The sequence below is a fragment of the Mastigoproctus giganteus genome, chromosome 6 (genome assembly GCF_048544385.1).
Source record: "Mastigoproctus giganteus isolate SK-2022 chromosome 6, ASM4854438v1, whole genome shotgun sequence".
Lineage (NCBI taxonomy): Eukaryota > Metazoa > Arthropoda > Arachnida > Uropygi > Thelyphonidae > Mastigoproctus > Mastigoproctus giganteus.
In genome coordinates, this window is record NC_143580.1 from 41,517,744 (window position 1) to 41,531,283 (window position 13,540).

Here is a 13,540-nt window from a genome sequence, read left to right on the forward strand (position 1 = left end):
TTCTCTCACCCTGCCGGCCTTTTAACGTCTGAAAATTTGGACAGTTAAGTTTGATATTCCATCATCAATATCATTAATAGATATTGAAAACAGAAAGGGGTCTCAGCACTGAACCTTGAGAGACCACTAATAATATTAATCAAGAAGAGCTGTGCCCATTTATAACACCCTTTGCCTTCTGTCACTCAGCCATCCCTTTAGCCATGTGGTAATGTGTCCCTAATGCCACACTGCTCCAATTTGTATAATAGTTTTTTGTGTAGAACAGTATCAAAAGCTTTACAGAAATTTTCAATGTTATAAATTATTGCCAAACCAAAAACTATCAGCCATAAATTCAAATTAGGTTTAGATTGTTTAGAGGAAGGGGTTTAGATTGTACTGTAGAAAGTTTTCTTTTAGCAAGCAAAAGGTAACTTATTCCAGTGTGTGTGTGTGTGTGTGTGTGTGTTATTTTATTTATTTATTTTTTTAATTATCAGAATAGGTTCCTCTGTAGATGACCGAGATTTACAGCTTAGGGAAATTCAAAGTCAGCTGAATAGATGACCAGCATAAGGGGAGAAACACACAGGAAGTCTATATTTTGCTAGTGTAGCAAAAGCCTGTGGTTCACTGAACTGTGTGGCTAATTTGGAAATAAATAGTACAAAAAAAAAAATTCAGCAGAAGGGAAAAAATACTTAAATTATCTTACCCAAGTAGAGAAACAAAATCCTTATTGAAGAGTATAATTTAATAAACATTCATTTGTAAAGGGGAAGAATGAATGCAGGTGATTAAAGTATTGAAGTATTAGTATTAAAATGGCAGAATGATGCAGAAAGCAATGCCTGTGTACCATCAAAAAAGATAAAAGAAAGTAAAACTGAGATAACAATTTCTCCCAAGTTTTATATTTTAGCATTAGTATTAAGGGAGGTTCATGCAAGAAAGCCAGGCTTATTCAGCATCACCTTTAAATTCATTCAAGTGCTTTTATATATTTTTAATTTTTTTCATGTACTGCTACTACTATGCAGATGATTCCATGTGTGAAACCATAGGAACTGTTTAAAAATATGTTAAACTATGTAAACCATTCACATAAACACAATAATGCAAATATTTTGAAGTCCAGGAGAACAGTGCAAATTGTTTGAGATGTGATTTCACTGTATGTAGTGACAATTTATTCTTTAAGATGTTTGTTTCATATTATCACAGCATACAACTGTGTGCCCTGGAACTCTGGTGTTCTTTGTTTCACTCCTCAAATGCAGCCTTGTAACTCAAAGTGTGGCCAAAGTGACATAAGTATGGACCAACTGGCTTTGAATATACCTTGGCTCTGAGATGGCCCCACACATGTTCAGGGCTGTGGTAGCCATTCTACCTGTCCCCGCCTTCTAGTCTGATATTGAGAGAACTATTTATCCAGCCTTACCGAATGGCTGTAATGAGCAGTCAAGCCATCTTGCTGGAAACATTCTGGATATTCCTCCTCCTCTTTTTTTTTTTTTTTTGACAAGAATTAGAAAATGTTTAGGAAAAAGCTTCATCCTGCAACAAATCAAAATATACTTTGCCTATTTACCTATCATTGCAATTTTGAATAATTAGCCAATTATTGAGTTGGAATTACTTTCACATGCTGGTCTTTGTTCAGGGTCATCATTCACATTACAACAAATGGAAAGAATCATAAATAAACCATGCAGCCTATGATTCCAAACTTATGGAACACTTTCTGGAAGGTGTCCACCTTTTTGAAATAAGGATAGTTTTCATTTAATTTCTTTTTGTCTGTCAATTCTGTTTTAATATCATTTCTTTTCACCTTCATCATTGAATCTTTTATATTCACTATAATACATTTCTAGCATAATGCATTATTAGCATATCGTTGCAGAAATTTCAAAGAAATTTCTGTAATGATATGCAATGATACGCATCCATTCAGTAACATAGCTGAAGTGTTATACTTATGTTAATAACTAATGTTTGCTTTTCAAGATATTACTTTTAGAGCTCTATAGTGTAGTTTTGGAACATATTGTTCCAAAATTCTCAAGTACATAAGTAATGTCATTAAAAAGAATGTTGAACATTAAAGTCAAAATGTAAAAATGTTTTGGGGGTTAGATTAGGGCCAGCCATTATATATGTGCCAACCGGGCTAGCCGGGTGGGTAAAGTACCTGCCTAGCAACCTAAAGGTTGCAGGTTCAAATCCTGCCTTGGGCTTGGATCAAAGTACTGCAAAAACCTTGGGAGGTGCATTATGGCCACAGAAGCCGATGCGCCAACAACTACCAAAAAAAAAAAAAAAAAAATTATATGTGTGTTTCCTATGTAATGTTATTGAGTTCTTACAAAAATGAAAGAACTGTTTGCAGAAAATTATAATCAGCGCATACTTAATAAGTTGATACTGAAAGAGATTGCTTTTGTTAATTGATTTTTAGCAAATTAATGTTTCAAAAGTTTGTCTCTCAACAAATGTTACTTAATTTATTGACGTCAATCAGTGCTGTCTTGATTAGGGGCTCACATCTGGTGAGTATGGGCTTGGCACACCCAGGGTCCTGAGCTGGATATCATCATTCTTCTCTTCTCTTGGCGATTCCCTTCTATTTTTGACTCTCTCTCAGGGTAACTAGGGAATTTTTTTTTTTTTTTTTGGCTGGTGCAGCATAAATAAGCCTCAGGCTTCCTTGCACCATACAACTAATAATAAAAATAATAATAATAAAATAATTGTTTTGGCAGATTTTCATTAAAAAGTGCAACAACAGAGGATTTTCATTATTAAAAAAATATTAACATATAATAGTAGAGAACCATCATACGTTATTCATACATTTCTGGTAATGTTGGCTAGTATTGAAAGGTCGTTTAGTAAATAAAAAATAATGAATAACAACAAAAGAAATTCTGTAGCCAAACCAGATGAACTGATCTCATTACATTAGCTATTGAAGACAAAAAAAAAAAGCCGTCAGAATGGACCTTAAAAGTATCTTTTTTTTTTTTTTTTAGTGATTTTGCAAACATAAAGGCAAGAAGGTGAATTTTTAAATAAAAACCAGCTTTATATATTAATCATCCTTGCCCTTCCAAAAGTAAGGCATTAGCATATTATGTTAATAAAAATAGAGTAGGTGCTTTTTCAGTGGTCTTTGCAAAGAGCCCCAAAAATTCTAGCTATGCCACTGACTAGAAACCTGCTATCCAGTAAACTGATGAAGGATAAGTTAGTCCTGAAATAGGCTGTTATAACAGTGTCTTCTCATCTTTTAAACAAATAGCCAGTTTAACTTTGTCAAGGCCATCTGTTTGAAAGTAGTGCAACACCATGACAACTCATTACAAAGGCAGTTTTGTTCTGCTGCAAAAATTAAGGCTGTTGCATTAAATCCTGCTGGCCACAAAAAACACACACACCCACACAGATGGGAGGACAAGGCACTTTTGCAAACATCTAAATTTTTCTGAGGCCATACAGCTTTAGCTATATTGTAACTGTGAATTTTGTTTAGTGCTATCCCTTATTCAGTAAACATCATAACTTAGTGCAAACTACTCTTGCAACTTACAGCTGTGGTTTTGGCATGCAGTGCTTGCACAAGATGGTGATCAGTTTTACTTCACTTTAGACCAAGGATAGACAGAAAATACACAGTGTGCATACAACTGAGAAGATGTATGCTTGATTAATTGTTGGTCTCTGGTTAAACTCACTGATCCATGCAAACGATAGATTTATTTCCACATAACCTAAGTTTTTTGCCATTATTGTAACTTATTTATATAGCTCATCGGTTACATGACTCAAGAAGGGAGAAAAGCAACAGGTGGCTCAATCACTTACTTGGCTTCCCACTTATATTAATGCTATTTAAGAGAAGATCTAGAAAGTGACCTTGAGCTATGCGCTGTTTTTTTCTCTGATATAGTTGTAATGGCAGCAAAAATGTAATTTAGCAGTTTGTTTGTTAGATATACATGCAAGAAATTGAATTCCTCCACGGTATACAGTGGATTCCGGTTAATCGGGACAGGCGTTTATTTGGGGCAAATCTTAAAAAACAACCCAATCGAGAAAATAGCCAGGGTTTACTTCGCTTGATTAGGACAGCGTGCCGTTTAATCAGGGCAAGAGACCGCAGCACTGGAGGTTACCCTACGATTGTCTCCGACCGTACCACATGGTTCAATCGGACTTCTGGAGGTCACAACCATAAAACAACAAAAACAATTAGCAGTCTCCTGTTTATTGGGCTTTTCTGTTAGTCAATCTATCATAAATGGATAGTAAACTCGATCTTATTGAATTTGCAATAATACCGACAGCTGGAATTCTGTGGGTTATTATGTATTATGGTGAAATGTGTTTACACTTCCATGAAATCTTCAATCATATAAAAGTATTAATTTTCATAATCTTCTCTTCATTCCTATATTTAAAGCTTCGTAACTTGTTACTCCGTTCTCACTTGTGCTTATCGTGTTACTTGCAATTTGTGTGTGCTGTGTTCTTTGTTACTGATTGCTTATCTTTTTGCTGTTTTAAATTATAACCTCCACCCACAAAAGTCAGTGAACAGAAATGTCAACTAGTTAGTATGTACATATTACAGTACTAACATGTAGGTTAGTGCAAAAGCATCATTTTAATGTAGCCATCTACCAAAGTAGTTAAGTTAATTAATTAAATTGGCATCGTTTTGGTTATATCTCATATTGTGAATGCCTTCACAACGAGTTGCCATGGTATTGTACTACATTGAATAAATAACACTTCACCAGCAGAGAAGACTATTGTTATTTATTCTCAGCGGATGGGTGGTGGTATCTGCTGAGAATAAATAACAATAGTCTTCTCCGCTGGTGCACAATATGAGATATAACCAAAACAATGCCAATTTAATTAATTAATTTAATGTAGATGGCTACATTAAAATGATGCTTTTGTACTAACCTACATGTTAGTCATTCTACCTCGCAGCATGAGGCCTTACCCTTAAATATTTTATAGTCTATATTATAGTACATATTAATTATTCCGATTATCACGTATAATCTTCCGATTTTCACGTATCATTTAATTTTTTAATTGGTAAGGTAATAAAGGGTAAATTTGTGCTTAATATATCTTTACTTTTATAGCCTGTGGATAATATTCCTCCTATTTTCGCTCATTAGAATCTCTGTTTAATAGAATTAAAATTCAATTCACAAACGTGATCACAATGACTGGCGCTTACTACACATCGTTTAGTGAACGGTACTTTACTATGACGAGTCCATTGGAATGTGATTTGATTGTACAGTGAACAAGTTGTAAAACAGGGGTCCGTTGTATTTTTAACTATTTACATGAAACTTTGGATAATTGGGGCAGCCGCTTAATCGGGTCAAAATGCGCTAGTCCCGATGTGTCCCAAATAACCGGAATCGACTGTATTAATAAAATTAAAATGTTGTGTTAATTTGATAAAGATTCCACATTCCATCATTATAATTATTCTTTAAGAAGAATAGTTCCCCCCCTTTTTTTTTTTTTGTTATTCCCCAGTGTGAAAGTATTTTTTATCTGAAGTACTTTCATTGATATTCTGTTTGATACAGTATTAGGAATGCATTTAAAATTGTGTTACAGTGCGTGACAAAAACATTTGCTGTGACTGTTTATTGTCATTAATTTACATTTAATAAAATGAATTATTTACAATTTAATCACTATTATTAGCTTTTATTCATTGAAACGTGCTTCTCCTAAACTGCTCAGTCTTTAATTATACATCTGTATAATTAGGAAAATTTTTAAATGTTGCTCCCTCCCAATCACAATTATTGGCATCAATTTTTCTTTATTCTAATTTGAACCATACTTATCAGTATTGTATAGGCACTTTCCAGTTCGTATGAAAGAGGAGAGAAGCATGCAATTCTAAAACGAAAAAATTGACCAAGTGGTGGTCAATAATACCTCAGTACATATTTTTGATTTTGTTTTCACATTATTTCTTTTCTTATCCTCCTCTTTTATGGCTAGTTGTGTTATTCATATATTACCCTGTTGTACCCTCCGGTTCTTTGTGGAATATTTTTTCCTTGCTAATTTTTCTCACTTTAGAACATTTATTTTTCGTGACTTTATACCAACCTATTTTTCTAGCCATGATACAACGATTTCTAGAATATGCAGTGTTGAAGGAAAGTTCATTCATAGTTTCCTTCAACACAGATCCTTTCAAGTTCTCGTTATCAGCAAGTTCTCTCTAAAAACTTTGCCCAAGGAGAAAGACTCCCACACAGTTCTGTTCTTAGTGCCACTTTATTCTCTATTAGAGTGAATCGTGTAACCATAATTATTCTGAAAATGGTATAGTTATACCTTTACACCAGTGAACTCACAATCTTCTGTCATTCTCAAACATGAACTACATTAAGCAACAGCTGCAAATCTCAGTGAATTGCATTGAGTTATGGATGACACAAAACAGTTATGCACTATCCAGCCAGAAATCAACTGCCGTTCACTTCTGTACCAAGCATAAGATGCATCTTGAACTTGAACTTCACTTGGATAATCATTCTCCTTCCAGGTTTAATTTACAACAACAAATTAAACTATCAAAAGCACATTGAAACATCTTCGGACTTCTTGTCAAAAAAAATCAGCTTACTGTGGGGCAGAGATCTTTACGCCTTGCTTTGCTTATATTGATTCCTAATCAGATCTTGCCTGGACTATAGCATGCCTGTTTTTAATCCTTCTAGGGAGAATGCTTTATCCTGCCTCAACCCTATTCAATATTCAGCTCTTATGATAGCTGTAGGATGCTTCCAGAGCATCTCCAGTACAAAGTCTTTGTGTTAAGTTGAAATTTGTGAAGCTTGTATAAATATCAGGAGAAGATATTATTACTGAGCTTTGCAACTTAGATCCAAAAATTAAATGATGGATTAAATGTGGATCATTAAATGCATAATGATCCACGGTTTGCTGCATACTGTGGAACCAGATCGCAGACAACTCGGCCTGCTGGTATTAAGTTACAGGAACTAATAGAAACTTGGAATATACACTTCATTAAAGTCCTTTGAGATCCCATACATTCAGACCCTCCATGGACTGCCTTCATTCTGTCTTGTGATGGTTATTTCCAGCAATGAGGGAAAACACTTTCTGTTAGACATTAACATCCAACGGCTACACTTTGCTCATGCACAATATTATCCCAACTTCATTAAAATTTATACTGTTGGTCGAGGTCTGAGAGTGGGGTGGATACAGCAGTGGTACTCTTTGACATTACCATTTCTTTATTGCTTTCCATAGAAAGTAGTAGTTATACCACTGGGTTATATGCCATAAAGCTTGCTCTGTTTTCCATCTCGCAATCCAAAAGAGCATAATATACGCATTCACAAAGTGCCCTATTAGTTATGCAAAAGACCACCCCTCCTACTTACTCATTCTTTATTAAAGATCATCAGATCAGAGCTGATTCATTTTAGTGATCATCAGCAGATAATTCTCTTCTGTTGAATCCCAGGCCATATTGGAATACCAGAATTAAACTGCAGATGATGCTGTCAAACATCCATCCAGCAAAGCTCAATAAATTTTCTAGTACCATTCACTGACTACATACGAAGATATATAAGAAGAATATGCAAAGAACAATGGATACTTCTATGGCAAATACAAATACCTAAGCCGACCGGGCTAGCCGGGTGGGTAAAGTGCTTGCCTGGCAACCCAAAGGTCGCAGGTTTGATTCTCGCCTCGGGCTTGGATCAAAGTACTGCAAAAACCTTGGGAGGTGCATTATGGCCACAGAAGCCTATGCGCCAACAACTACCAAAAAAAAATAAAAATAAAAAAAATACATAATAAACTTCTTCAAATTTAACATGTACCACAGATATGGGTGTACCACAGATATGGGTGTACCACAAATCTTAGCCAGAACCCAAATAGGCCATACTTATCTAACCCACCTCTTTCTTTTGTCAGGAAATGATCCTCCCAGTGTTTACACACCACTCACAGCAAAACATATACATTCTGGAATGTGACTTTTACAATAATACCTGAATAATCTCATTAATTTCTCTCTCTCTCTCTCTCTCAAACATATAGGAACCTTTGTCGCTTGGACATATCATAGATATGCGAAACTCAGATCTCACAGAATTTTTATCTTTCCTAAAATGAATATGATTGTATGCTTCTGACTACTTCCACAACAGCCAACACAGGTAGTATGAACCACATTGATACGTGCATTTTGGCCTAAGTAATGTGTAATTCAACAACTTTACAATTTCCTGTAAATAAACTATGAAAAGACACAATGTGACCTTAGTACCCCTTGTATTGTTAAACCCCATATCAATAAATAATGTGTGCCTTGAAGCTTATTTAACTTTAAAGTTCTGGGTAACCCTTATCTGGGACATATCTAATGGAGAAAATTCAACCATATTTGGTTGAATTTTCTTTGTTGGTATGGCAGGTATGTTCTCTGGTGTATGTAGAAGAGAATTACATGAAAATCAAAATTAATCCAAATATCATCACTAGGGTAAAAGTTTCACTGTAAATATTTAACCTGTTACCTGATCTTTGTGTGGTGCTGTTCATATAGAGCCTTGTCTCCTCATCAGATGTTCCATTGCTTCATCAAACATTCCATTTGTTTCAGGAAGGCAAGAGAAAATGGTGATGTTGGATTTGTTAATCAGAACTCAATGTGGTCACCATCACAGCCTGGCAGAACTTTAGCCTGAGTACTGGAATGGTTAATTGAAGAATCTAACATCAGGAATAATATTTCTCATATGCCATGTGATGCTGCTATCTTTCAGGGTCATCAATGGCATGATACAGAATGGCCTCCACAGCCAAAAGTCATGAATTGAAGTTGGGCAATCAAGGTGGCCTTGTTGTAAAAAATGAGCATCTGATTACTTATTCGTTGGTAAAAGACACTAGCAACAGTTCTTATGCAGATCTCCCAATATATGGAGGCACTCTGTCTTGCATAAGAACTATATAAAAACTTGTTTCCAGGCATCCACACTGTTGCTCTTGTGGACTGACAACAGTTGTGTCTTGATACCTTTTGGCAGTAACCGAATACATAACCAATCCAGTAAGATAGTTTCTTCAAAAAAAAAAAAAAGAAAGAAAGAAAGAAAAAGGATCAATAAGGAAAACAGCCACGAAGCCACGCTATATGGGGACCTTAGGTGCTTGTAAAGGGATTTGCACAGGGTTGCAGCTGTCTGAATCTTTAGTTTTGTACAAAGCTTGTATGTTCATAGTTCCATTCAAGTGGAAATAGGCTTCTTCCCATGGCTCCTTTGTGCCTTCCTCCAGGGCAAGTCCAAGGTATGTGTATGTGCACTGCACATGAGTGCCGAGCATGATGGGGCATGCTAGACCAGATGTCCATGGTGGCTGCTGCGATTTTTGTAAAATTTTGTGTTTTGTTAATTTTATTGTACTCTGTTTTTCTTACTGTTAGTAATACATATATTTTAATATTTATATGATGTTCATTTTCAAGTACAGGAACTCCCCGACTTACGCAATACTCGACTTACGGAAATTCAACTTTAAGTAATGTTTTTTTGTCGGTCGGTGCAGACTTAAAAAAATCTTGGAAACGTATTTTGCATCCCATAGGAATAAATGGAGGTATCGTGAAAATATCATAATGTGAACCCAATAACGTTTTTTTTTTTTTTTTTTTTTGTAATTCGTTTCAAGTCCTTGGAAGTTAAATTTTGCTATATTGCTAAGCTAGTTATCTCTCTAAAAGGTCACATTTATAAGGGAAATTACACTACCCTTTCATCATTATCGATCTTATAACGTTCCTATTAAAAGAATCATTTTTGAATGTATTTGTGATATTTTTCTTAAGCACGTTTCTGGAGGTCACGACCAAAAAACAATTGCACTTTCTGTTTTCTTTGCCTTCTCTGTTAGTGCATCTAATTATAAGCGGGTAAACTCAATCTTATTGCATTTGCGATTATATTGATAACTGGAATTCTGTGGGTTTTTATGTTATGGTATTATGCTGAAATGAGTTCCCATTCACTGAAATCTTCATTCATATAAAAAAAATAAATAAATTTTCAGAATCTTCTCTTCATTCCTGTTTACTTATTACAAAGGTGAAAAGAAAGGGACCAACAGAAAGTGCAAGTGCTAGGAAACAAAACAAATGTGATTTAGAAATGAAGATGAAGCAGGACAAAGTTTGTCATCTATTGCACGGAATTAGGTCTCTCTGCTTCAACAGTGAATACTATTTTCAGGGAGAGTGCACATACAAAGAACATGTCAAAGTGTCAAATGATCAACGCACTTAAGATCAACAGTGATGACAAAACAGCATTAAGGTATATCAAAGATGGAAACATCTGTTAATAATATGGATGGAAAATCAGATTCAGAAGCGAGTGCCCCTGAGTCTAATGACCATTCAAGCAAAAGGAACAAATATTTATAAAGATATTAAGGATAAGTACGGAGAACCCCAACCCAAGTTCGTGGCAAGCAACGGGTGGTTTATAGGTTCAAGCATCACGCTGATTTCCACAACATTAAAGTATGCGGCGAAGTTTCCAGTGCCGTTTTTGCAGCTGCAGAGAAATTTTGTGAAGTGTTGGAAAAAATTATTGATGAAAGCGGCTATTCAATGCGCAAAATTTTTAACATTGACGAGACTGCTCTGTATTGGGAAAAAATGCCGGATTGAACATACATTGCCAAAGTGGAAAATACAATGCCAGGTTTCAAGGCGTAAAAAGATAGGGCCACGTTCTTCCTTGGGGCTAATACAGCTGGAGATTACAGATTAAATCCACTGCTTGTGTGGCATTCTGGAAATCCTCGTTCATTTAAAGGCATCAATAAAGCCACCCTACCCTTGCATTTCCGATTGAACCAGAGAGCATGGATAACAATATATCTCTCTTTGAGGATTGGTTTAAATGCAGCTTCATTCCTGAGGTTTAAAAATATTGTAAAGACAATGATTTTGCTTCTATTAGATAATGCTCCTGGACACCCTAGGCATCTAGATGATTTCAATTTGAATGTGAGAGTCATGTTTCTACTGCTAAATACGACTTCACTCATCCAACCTATGGATCAGGGTGTTATTTCAAATTTAAAAGCATACTATTTACACACAAACTCAGGCATTGTCTGCAGTAGACAATGAGAAAAATTTTGTGTTAAGAGACTTTTGGAAATCTTACAATATTTACCACGCCATCTTAAACATTAATAAGGCCTGAGCAGAAATTACTAAAAGTTGTTTAAATGGCGCATGGAAGAAAATCTGCCCACGGCACATAAAAGGCTTCGAAGGATTTGAAAAAGACGAATCATATGAAGAGGTTACAGATAAGATTGTAAAAGTTGCAGAGCTACTTCAGTTGGAGGTTGATGCCAAAGACGAGGAGTTAATATAGGAAGAAGAGAAGGAATTATCTAATGAAGGACTTATTGACTTGGAGGCAGCGATAGTGAAAGAAGAAAGTGCTGATGAAACTCAAGATGAACCAAATGAGGAGCCTAAGGGACTTTTCATCACCAGAGAGATGTCAATGGCATTTCATGCAATTGCATTGGCAATGGCGAGGTTTGAGAAGGTGGATCCTGACAGCGAACTATTCTTAAAAGTTGTCAGAGTGGTGAATGATATGCTTGCGTGCTACAAATAAATCTATGATGAAAAGCAAAAAACCACCATCCAGTCATCTATTAATATGTTCTTTCATAAGTTTGAGCGGCCGACCCCTTCTAAATCTCCACAGCCCTCAACCTTCGCAGCAGCGTACTTATCAGCTGAAGACGTCAATTCTGGCAACGATGCTCGAGAGGTAAAACGTACTGACTTGATCCCCATTTCCTCCTTTTTGTAATTTTATAATTTTTAATTTTTTTCAAATTGCATGCTTTTGTAATTTTTCCTGCACATGAGATAAAAAATTGAATAAATACAATAAATAATTCTATTTACATGTTCGTAGAACATTTCTTTTTTGATTCAATCGATTCAGCCAGCACAGTTGCAAGTGCTACAGAAGCATGGGGAAAATTCCGACTTACATAGCGTTCCGCGGAATGCAACCCTTACATAAGGTGGGGAGTCCCTGTAATTTAAGAATTTAATAAATAATTTAAGTATATAAAATTTTGTCGGAGAATTGGGGGTTGGAGCACCAATTGGTGCTCCAGTCAGCAAATACGGATTGGTTCTGCCTACCTCAATTGTTTTAAGGAGTTGAGAGCAAATATCAGTTGAGTTTCAACATCGCTTACTGCAATTGTTTCTCATAGTGTTTATATGGATAAAATAGCATTTTGCATATAGGATATCCAGCTGTCTTGCTATCACATATACACTGGTTGTGATACTTGTACACCACTGTCCACAGAGCTTTCCATGACTGCATTAGCAGTGGCAAATGATGCAAGAAAGCTTATACAACATCAGCCAAAAAAAAAAAACCACGACACTCCCAATTCCCCAGTAGCAATATCATCAATCCACTCAGTTAAGGGTGGATTTACATCCTCTTCTTGGCTTCATTCCTACACTTCCTGTTTTCTTGAATTACCAGGTCTGTAATCCAAAATTTCTGTTGCTGCAATGCTTCCATTCTGGTAGAGCTTTACAATGAAAGCACACTCTGGTAAGAGATATTTTGCTCCTAACGCTAGTGTCCTCATATGCAGTACCTTACGCCTTCCAGTCTGTATGTATGCACAAGTGGAGTGGGTATAGAAATCTTTCATAACAGAGCTGTTCCATGGAGTTGATTTTTGGAACTAATTTTGTTTTTCATGTAGTTCTCTTCTGCACAATGCAATAAACATAAATGCCAACTTTGATTTGATTTCTTCCATTAGATTGTACTCCAGACAGGTTCTAAATAGATGTTTTATATGTCAGCAGCACATCACCACCCACTCTACATAAATATTTATAATTAAGATTTAAACCATATTTGCAGTTGTTGTTCTAATTAATTTAGAACACAGTAGATGTTTGTTGTTGCTATTTAGATACTTTGCATGTCCATGAATGGTGCACATGGCCTTAGTCACCCTTGCGCCATAAAAACCAAAATCAAATCATGTCCATGAAAATTATTAGTCCTGTGATAATTTTGTTGTAGTTATATGAGAATGAAGAGTTTCCGTTTATTGTTTCATTAAGCATAGGTTTTGTAATCATTTACATGTGCCACAATATATTGTATCACAAATACTGATACATGTATTTCCTAATTTATTTAAGACAAAATTTTTAATGTAGCATTTTTAGTGAAAAATATTAATACAGGATTGCACAGTAAGTTTCTAATTATGGTGTGAAAATTCATGAACATCACAAAGGAGAAAAAAATTTAAGATAAAACTCTGTCCCACTCAGAACAGCACTAGCTTTTGTGGCACCCGAGGCAAAATATTGTCATGGTGCCTAATTCATATCATATCTTAACACACATAT

General features: G+C 35.5%; 1 protein-coding gene across 1 annotated transcript in view; it reads left to right on the forward strand.

The window, feature by feature from the left end:
* Positions 1-13,540, forward strand: part of LOC150084187 (rho guanine nucleotide exchange factor 7-like) — a 276,673-nt gene that overhangs the window by 246,932 nt on the left and 16,201 nt on the right. The window lies entirely within an intron of this gene.